This window comes from Canis lupus, chromosome 10, assembly GCF_011100685.1.
Source record: "Canis lupus familiaris isolate Mischka breed German Shepherd chromosome 10, alternate assembly UU_Cfam_GSD_1.0, whole genome shotgun sequence".
Lineage (NCBI taxonomy): Eukaryota > Metazoa > Chordata > Mammalia > Carnivora > Canidae > Canis > Canis lupus.
Genome location: NC_049231.1, coordinates 69416403 through 69426037, shown reverse-complemented (window position 1 = coordinate 69426037; position 9635 = coordinate 69416403). Strand labels below are relative to the sequence as shown.

General features: G+C 42.3%; 1 protein-coding gene across 3 annotated transcripts in view; it reads left to right on the top strand.

The window, feature by feature from the left end:
• GFPT1 (glutamine--fructose-6-phosphate transaminase 1) overlaps nt 1-9635 on the top strand; it is a 57060-nt gene that overhangs the window by 764 nt on the left and 46661 nt on the right. The gene's annotated exons all lie outside the window — the stretch shown is intronic.

The following is a 9635-nucleotide window of genomic DNA, read 5'->3' as shown; positions in this document are numbered from 1 at the left end:
TGTGTGTGTGTTTTTTTTTTGTTTGTTTTTTTTTTTATTGGAGCTCAGATTGCAGACATAGAGCGTAACGCCTGGTGCTCGTCCCGCCAGGTGCCCCCTCGGTGCCCGTATTCCTCACGCCCTTTGGGAGAACATCCCAGCAGGACGTGGCTTGTACTCAGTAGTGTCGATTTTTCCTGTATTGTATTGAAACTTTTTTTTTTTTTAAGATTTTGTTTGATTATTCACAAGAGACACACACACACATAGAGGCAGAGACACAGGCAGAGGGAGAAGCAGGCCCCACAGGGAGCCCGACGTGGGACTCGATCCCGGGTCTCCAGGGTCACGCCCTGGGCCGAAGGCGGCGCCAACCCGCTGAACCACCTGAGCTGCCCCCTGTATTGAAACTTGATGACAGTTTCAGCTTCTGAAAATGAGGAGCACTTTTACATTCAGAGTAGATCGAAAAGACAAAACAGAAACGTCTATAAATAATTTCTGAAATTATTAGACTAGGGCTGACCTAAGGGTCAGTTATGCTTTGGCTGTGTCTGGTTAATAGAGTGGTTTTGAGAAGCCCATTATGTAGTTTGTGGCTGTGAAGTAGTGAATCTGCAAAACCGGTTAATCCCTAAGACGCTTCATTTGGTCATTGACTTTTCCGGAATGATGAGGTGTGTGCCTAGGTGAGTACGTGGCGTTCTGGTTGCAGATGGTTTCTTCTTCATCCTGTTTCAGGAAAGAGAGTACCATAAAATTAAAAATAAAAAAATAAAAAAAAAAAAAGTCAGATTTGCTTTAGAAAGGTTCAGATAAGGGTGAAGCTTTGGGGTGGAGACTAGATAAGTAGTTTTCACACAGCCACCGTGCCCATTTCATAATTTTACTGCTCAGGAAACACACTGGTTATAAAGAAATAGTACTTGAAACATTTCCAAGGTGCTGCTTTTAACCCAGAGCAGAGTTTTGCATGATTCCAGGAATAGAGTTCAGGATTTATTTCTTCTTTAATGTAAATTCTGAAACTTAACTGTCAAGAGGATGAGACTTTGTTTTTTTTTTTTTTTTTTGAGGATGAGACTTTGTATTAATTTTCTTCCCATATCTCAATCATTGAAATAAAAAATTTTTTAAAAGATTTTATTTATTCATGAGAGACACGGGGAGGGGGGGGAGAGAGAGAGAGAGAGAGAGAGAGCGCGAGGCAGAGGTACAGGCAGAGGGAGAAGCAGGCTCCATGCAGGGAGCCCGATACCGGACTTGATCCCCGGAACTCCAGGACCACGCCCTGAGCCGAAGGCAGACGCTCAGCCGCCGAGCCACCCAGGCGTCCCTGAAATAAAATTTCTAGACAGAGGAAGTGAGTGGGAATGAGATTAGATAGGAACATTTAGAGGTTTCCCTTCTTCTTCATCTAACTCCAGCATAGTTAGCATACAGTGTTACGTTAGTTTCAGGTGTATACCTCATCCAGTGATCAGTGATCGTCACGGACAAGTGCACCCCTTAATCTCCATCTGCTATTTCACCCATTCCCCACCCATGGAAGTTTACCTTCTGATTACCTGCTGCCTATTCCAAGTTTTTCTAAAAGAGCATTTTGTTTCAACACCATACAATGTTGAAGAAGAACGAAGGTGGAAAATTCTGTGATACACTTTTTCCAATCAGATATACTGATAAAACTGTCAAAATGTTTACCAGCTTGTGTTGGGAGGTTAATAGTGTTAATCAGGAAAAAAAAAATAGATTTGAGCCAAGTAAATTTGGGAAGCAGTAGATTAAAACAGTGTTGAACTTTGGCTTTTTTTTTTTTTTTTTTTTTAGGATTTCTTGGAACCTTTAGTGGGCTAATAAGTGCTGTGAATCTCCCAGAAAAGAATAGTGTGCTTGTTTTCCAAGTTAATTTTCTCTTCCTCTTATTCTTGGTTCTTTAGAATATACTCTGTCATTTTTGATTTGTACTACCTTTTGTTTTGGTAAGAGAATGGCAAGTCACTTAAGCTACCCACAGCTTTTAACAGATTGGGCTGCTGTATTATAATCAATGTAGGGTTATACTGTTCTTTTTTTTTTTTCTGATTTTTTTGTGTGTGTTACTCAAATGCATTTTTAAATTTAGCTTTCTGACTCTGTGCTTGTTCCTTCAACATGTTCAAAACAATGTTCTCCTCTGTCAGCAAAACATGCTTGATCCAGTCACTGACACAGCACACACATGGAATCACCACAGTCTCTGCTAATGTGTTTTTTCATCTTAGACAACCTCATAAGAACTGTAGGTCTCACAGCACAAACGCCTGGAGGTTGGCCTGGGCCAACATGTGGATTTTGGTGCTTTTCCAACCTCCTTGGTGTAAACGTAAAACAGTACTATGACCAGGGGTTTGGGACAGCCTAGTTTTGTTAGATGCTGTATTATAGGGCAGCCTATGATGGATGATATGTCAAACATGGGACCATTCTGGAATGGCTCTAGACATTGTCCCTGGAAGACATATCCCTTCTGATCCAATGGTGTGTATATAAATGGGATTTTTGTAAGTGAGGCCATATATATTTATTTATTTATTTTTAAAGATTTATTTATTTATTTATGATATATATATATATATATATATATAGAGAGAGAGAGAGAGAGAGAGAGAGAGGGAGGGGGGCAGAGACACAGGAGGAGGGAGAAGCAGGCTCCATGCCGGGAGCCCGATGCCGGACTCGATCCCGGGACTCCAGGATCGCGCCCTGGGCCAAAGGCAGGCGCTAAACTGCTGCGCCACCCAGGGATCCCCGTGAGGCCATATTTAAAAGCAGTAAGGGAGCTTACAGTTTAAAAGTATCCTGAAATAAATCCTTAAAAAGATTTTTGTAATAACACTAATAGACTTGGAGATATTTGAGGGATGCTGTGATGGGCTGCTAGGATAAACCATAAAACCAATACATTTAACATATCCTCCTTGGAAATCATACTGGATATAAAGTAGTTGTAAAAGAAAATAATTAACTGCTTAATAAGTATTTCCTCAAATATGTTCCCTGGAAAGGGAGAAGTTAATAGGTGCTGGTTATGAGCAATGGAAGGTGGGAAAGAGTTTTACAACACAGCTGTGGGAAATTCTGCTTTTAGAGATTCGCAAGTAGCAAGAATAAAGTTTCTAGAAAGTTCTACAAATAAACTTGTTAACTTTAACCCAGTATTTCTTTTTTTTTTTTTTTTAATTTTTATTTATTTATGATAGTCACACAGAATGAGAGAGAGCGGCAAAGACACAGGCAGAGGGAGAAGCAGGCCCCATGCACCAGGAGCCCTACATGGGATTCGATCCCAGGTCTCCAGGATCGCGCCCTGGGCCAAAGGCAGGCGCCAAACCGCTGCGCCACCCAGGGATCCCCTAACCCAGTATTTCTTAAACCTTTAATTATGGAACATTTCTTTTACCTTATCCCTATTTAGCATCCTGCAAAATAGTGTTCTCTTTCTGTAGTTTAGGAATTTTTGTACGTTTCAAGTACCTAGAAAGCATTAGAAGATATTGGAAGTGAAGGCTTTATACTTGGTTTGTCCATTGGAGAGATGACTAAAGTAAGGAAATTGCCTTCAAGGAGTTGCTGTCTGGTTGGAGGAAACAGTGAATACACAGGTACAACAAGGAATGCAACAGGTGTGTTACTAGGCATTTCTTGTTCACTGTTCCTTGTCATATTTGGACTACAAGTGGATTGAATAGAAATTCAGGGACTAGTTGGGGCAGGAATGTTTCAGGTAACAGGGCAGTACTTTTTTTTTTTTAAGATTTTTTTTTTTTTAAGTAATCTTTATATCCAGTGTGGGCCTCGAACTTAACAACCCCAAGATCAAGAGGCATATGCCCTATTGACGGAGCCAGCCAGGCGTCCCAGTGGCAGTACTGTTATGTTGAGAAATAGTGCCAGCTGGTAGAGAAATAGTGCACTGTGAGAAATATCACGATGGCATTTACCCAACAGTGAATAGAGTCAGAAATAGGTTGAGAACTGTTGCCGTGGGGTTTGAAAGAAGAAATAAAAATTCCAGGAAAAGGGGCCAAAGAACAGTGGTTAGAGGCAGAAGAGTTCCATAGTAGTGTACTGACTTGGACAGACTCTGCATTCATGTTTAACATTGCAGAGGGAAATTAATTGCATTTGGCTATAAATAAATCATTAGAGGAGCTGCATATATTGAAGGCAGAGGGACTTGAGTTTGTGTCGAGGAGGGTATACGTACCAGCAGAGGAGGGAGTACCGTGGAACTGAGATCCCCCTGATGGAGTTGGAAAGTTGAGTTCTAGAGCTGTGGTTCTTTACCTGTAAGCTATGAAGTTACTATGGGTGTTCACTGATTGAGTCATACTCTAGGCATGGTCTGTAAAGTTGTATAGAAGTTGTTCTAGGGGATCCCTGGGTGGCTCAGCGGTTTGGCGCCTGCCTTTGGCCCAGGGCGCGATCCTGGAGTTCCAGGATCAAGTCCCACGTCGGGCTCCCGGCATGGAGCCTGCTTCTCCCTCTGCCTGTGTCTCTGCCTCTCTCTCTCTCTCTCTCTCTCATGAATAAATAAATCTTAAAAAAAAAAAGAAGTTGTTCTAGATCATTGCATAATAAAAATTCAACCCACTATTGTGTAGGATCCTCAAAATGTTTTGATGTAATAAAAGGTTCTGTATTTAGAAAGTTGAGGAATTGGGGGCAGCCCCGGTGGCGCAGCGGTTTAGCGCCGCCTGCAGTCTGGGGTGTGATCCTGGAGATCCAGGATCGAGTCCCACATCGAGCTCCTGCATGGAGCCTGCTTCTCCCTCTGCCTGTGTCTCTGCCTCTCTGTGTGTCTCATGAATAAATAAATAAAATCTTAAAAACAAAACAGAAAAAAAAAAAAGAAAGTTGAGGAATTGCTAATCAAGAGTTACAGGTAGGAGAGACCGGCTTCGAGGAAATAAGCTTGTGAAATACGTTTCTCTGTTTTGAGCTTGTAAGAAAGGATAAGGCACCCTGGAGCGGGTTTGCCCAGAGGGAGGGGCCTCTGCCTTGGAAAGCAGCGATGTTCCAGCGTGTCTGGTGAGCTCTTGTTGGCCCTTGAAAATCTGGAGGAGAGGGTGTGGATCTCTTGCCAGGCTGTATCTGCATCCACCCAGGTCTCCAGGGTGAACAGCCTCCGGCACGTTGGAACAACGTAGGAAGGTAGGAGGGTATATACTGTTAAGATGAAAATGAAAGCTTCAATTCTGTGAGGGTCTACCAGAAACTGAGGAAGAACCTGGGAACAGAGAAATGGAGTAGTCTGGATTCTAGCTTTAGAATAATACCTGGGGGGATCCCTGGGTGGCGCAGCGGTTTGGCGCCTGCCTTTGGCCCAGGGCCCGATCCTGGAGACCCGGGATCGAGTCCCACGTCGGGCTCCCAGGTGCATGGAGCCTGCTTCTCCCTCTGCCTGTGTCTCTGCCTCTCTCTCTCTCTCTGTGACTATCATAAATAGATAAAAAAAAAAAAAAAAATTTAGAATAATACCTGGGGAAGTTTGCCAGTTGGACAAGCAGTGAATGGACAGGATTGGCCAGCAAGTAGAGGGCCCGAGATGGAGGATGGACTTGAGGTGGACGGGCTCTGCTACAGGCCTGCTCAGGGACTCAGGAGGAAGAGAGCCGTGGGCCCAGAGGGGCTGCCTGTCAGGGTGACGAAAGCCTGTGGTCTGATGGGATTGGTTGGAAGTGGGAGAGATGGAATGTTTGAAGGGTTGTGAGCAGGAAGGGCATGCTTTTTCTCAGGAAAGTTGATGCCCTAGGTAGGCTGTGAGGGAGGGAGTGTGTAGTTAGAGATGTCAGGGTTTGAACAGCGCTTTGGGTTCCAGAGTGTTAAAGGTGCAAGGGAGCTTGTTACGGAGCTTCTGGCAGTGGCGGCATGTATTTACAACAAGGTAGGGGATACCTGAACCAGCATTGTGTAAACAGGGAAAAGATTTAGACAACTAAAAAACACTAATAATTGAAATTCCTCATTGTGTCACTCCATATAATTCTTTCTTGGTGTTTTGGGATTATAGAAAAGAGTATCTCAATATTTCCTTTTTTGAGATTTTATTTATCTGACAGAGCACAAGACAACACAAGCAGGGGGAGCAGCAGCAGGAGAGGGAGAAGCAGGCTGAGCAGGGAGCCTGATGCGGGGCTCGAACCCAGGACCCCGGGATCATGACCTGAACTGAAGGCAGATGCTCAACCACTGAGCCACCATGGCGCCCTCAGTATTTCCTCTTTTAAAGGAATCTTACGTTTAGAATGTGCCTCCATGTTTGTAGTATTGAATATGTATTATGATAAGCATCAAGTCCATATGTATATGTTTAATTGCAGCATTGTTTGTAATTACAAAGACATAGAAAAACCTCAATCAGGAGTGAAATGATTAGGTAAAAGAAATTTATTAGGGAGTAGTATGTGGCCATTAAATAGAATAGGGTAGATACGTGTATATACTACCGGCATAAAAAATATCAAACATTTTTAAGTCAAAGAAACAATGTATATAGAGTCATCACATTGATGTGTTAAAGTGTCTTCTAAAACCCTGTACATCTAGCTTTATATAGTGTCGCTAAAGGACAGTATATATACATAGGCTCATAGCTGCAGGATTGGGACAGTTTGTGAGGGATTAACAGTGGATATCTCCCTTGGGGGGGTGTAGAAAAAGGAGATTTTCACAATTCTGTAGCATTTGTGTAATTTGAATCTTTAATGATGATAATGATGAAATACACTTGCATTGTAAGAAAAATTTTAAAAATGTAAAAATTTAAGTGGCATTGCAGATGGATTTTGTTTCAGAAAGTATAAAATTTAGAGAATGAATTTGAACACTTATCACTGATAAATTACAGTGTCTGAGGTCTCAAAATACTGAAGCCGTCAAGGCAAAAAATAGGTAAAAGTATTCTTATTTACAAGGGCGTATATTCAGCCAGGCGTAGGAACTTTAATAATTTAATTAGTCTGCTAAGTTGCATTCTTAGTTTTCTTAGTTTTCTTTCAGTAATGCTTTAACAGCCTTTCAACCAAATGTGTCTGTGACCCGGGTCATGTCTGAATATTTTATTAAGCAAGGTGTCCTAGGTGCTTTCATGTCACTGAATTTAAGTTGCAGTTTTCCAAGAGTGATGCCTGTAAGTGCAAACATCTCCACTTAGGCAGATACTTATTCTGAGAATATTCTATTAATGAGCAAACTTATACCGGAAGCACATGGTGATTTAGGAGTAGAAAGTCTCCTGCGCTCCATACATGACGACTGCTGTGTGCGATATTGGAGCAATTACCGGAGAGCAACGGAAAGCTGATTTTTGGGCTTTTAGTAGTTAACCCTAAAGCAAAGCTGTTTATGGGAGGTTTGAAAAGACAAGTCAAAGACCCGAAATGGGGCTCATGCTAGTGACTTCTACTGTGATAAGTACCATTTTGAGTTGTGAATGCCTCCCTTGTGAACATGCCCCGCATGTATGATTGGCTGGTTATTTGCCATTGTGTTTTCCCAGCTACCCCATGAATACACGTAACCCACTAATCCGAGCAGGTGCGCTGTGTCCAGTCAACAGTCCTGGCAAGGGGCTGAGCTGTGAAGTGGACAGGTTCAGTCTCTTCTTTATCTCTCATTTCTCTAAACAGGGATGACTTAGGTTAATCCCTTCCCCCTGTTATTTCTTCACCCAACTCTGTTACTTGATCTTTGAAAACTTCTCTATATACATTGTCCTTTCCTTCTTTTCAGTTCCTGCCTGGTTATGTAGGGAGAAATGTTGCTCCAGCTTCTTCCTCTGTTCCTCCTTTTCTTTGTTCCAAGAGTAAACCAAAAAATGACAGTGATGATTATTGATAATAGTAGTGCTTCCTCTCAAGGAAAGGGCAGGTTTTGAATTGGAACATGATATATGATATTTTATTGAATCTAAGGTGCCACTGATTGGGAAATGCACTGTTATTATATACATCACAAAGAAAGAGAATATGAATGTTTTAAAATCCCTGCTGTCAGTGTCTGAAACCCTGAAAAGTATTCAGAAGATGCTTTCAGAATATGATGGGCTAGATGATCTAATTGTATTTACCAGTGACAGTCTTAACACTAATAAGGGACCTATGGATGATATAAAATACATACATACATTGTGTATAATTCTTACTTCCAATTTTTTTTTTGGTGATTTTATTTATTCATGAGACACACACACACACACACACAGAGGCAGAGACACAGGCAGAGGGAGAAGCAGGCTCCACGCAGGGAGCCTGATGCAGGACTTGATCCCAGGACCCTGGGGTCACGCCCTGAGCCAGAGGCAGATGCTCAACCCCTGAGCCCCCGCCAGGTATCCTGCCTCCAATATTAACCTAACTCAATCAAGTCTTTATTTTTTTTTATTTTTATTTTTTATTTATGATAGTCATACAGAGAGAGAGAGAGGCAGAGACACAGGCAGAGGGAGAAGCAGGCTCCATGCACCGGGAGCCTGATGTGGGATTCGATCCCGGGTCTCCAGGATCGCGCCCTGGGCCAAAGGCAAGCGCCAAACCGCTGCGCCACCCAGGGATCCCCAATCAAGTCTTTGGATCTATCTTCCAGTCTCCAGGAAATAGAAGGAATAGAGGAATCAGTACACTATACTGTGTGGAAACAGACACAGCCAGAGGGTGAGACATTCAACAAGAAAATTGGCCACAGCTTGTCAATAAGTAGGTGTCTTGGGAAAAACGGGGCAGCAGGGGAGAGATCATTCTGGATTCGAAGAGACTTTTGTGATATAATGATCAAATGGGAAGTATGATCCTTTATTACATCCTAGAATGAACAATCAGCTGTAAAAGATTTTTTTTATAATAGGGAAATTTTATCTTATTATTTTAGAAGGTTTTATTTATTATTTGAGAGAGAGACCGCAAGAGAGAGCAAGCATGGGGGTGGTGGAGGGGCAGAGGCAGAGGGAGAAGGAGGCCAAGCCCCCCACCCAGCAGGGAGCCCAATGGGGACTCGATCCTAGGACCCTGGGATCATGACCTGGTTAAGTGTACGCTGAAGGCATAAACTTAACTGACAGAGCCACCAGGTGCCCCAGGGAAATTTTAAATATGAACATTGTATTAGGTGGGTGGTGGTAGCATTGTCTTCTTAGGTATAATAATCAGTTTTGCAGAAAAATGTCCTCAAATTTTGTTACTTTGCTTTTATTCTTAATGATACAATTGACTATTAAACAACATGGGGTTGGGAGTGCCTGCCCTCACCCCTCTTCAATGGAAAGTCCGAGTATAACTTTGTACTCCCCGAAAACTTAACTCCTAATAGCCAGCTGTTTACTGGAAAGCTCACCAATGACATAAACCTCACGTTTTGTATGTTACATGCTTTGTATCACATACAGTATTCTTAGAATAAAGTAAACTAGAGAAAAGAAAATGTTATTAGGAAAATCATAGAGAAGAGAAAATATGTTTACAGCACTGTACTGTATTTATTGGAGAAAATCCACACATGAGTGGACCTGTGCGGTTCAAACCTGCATTCAGGGGGCAACTGTACCCTGAAAATAGCAAGGTTTTTCACCAGGTTTCCAATTTTAATTTGGTAGATAGAATGTACACAGGAGACAATCA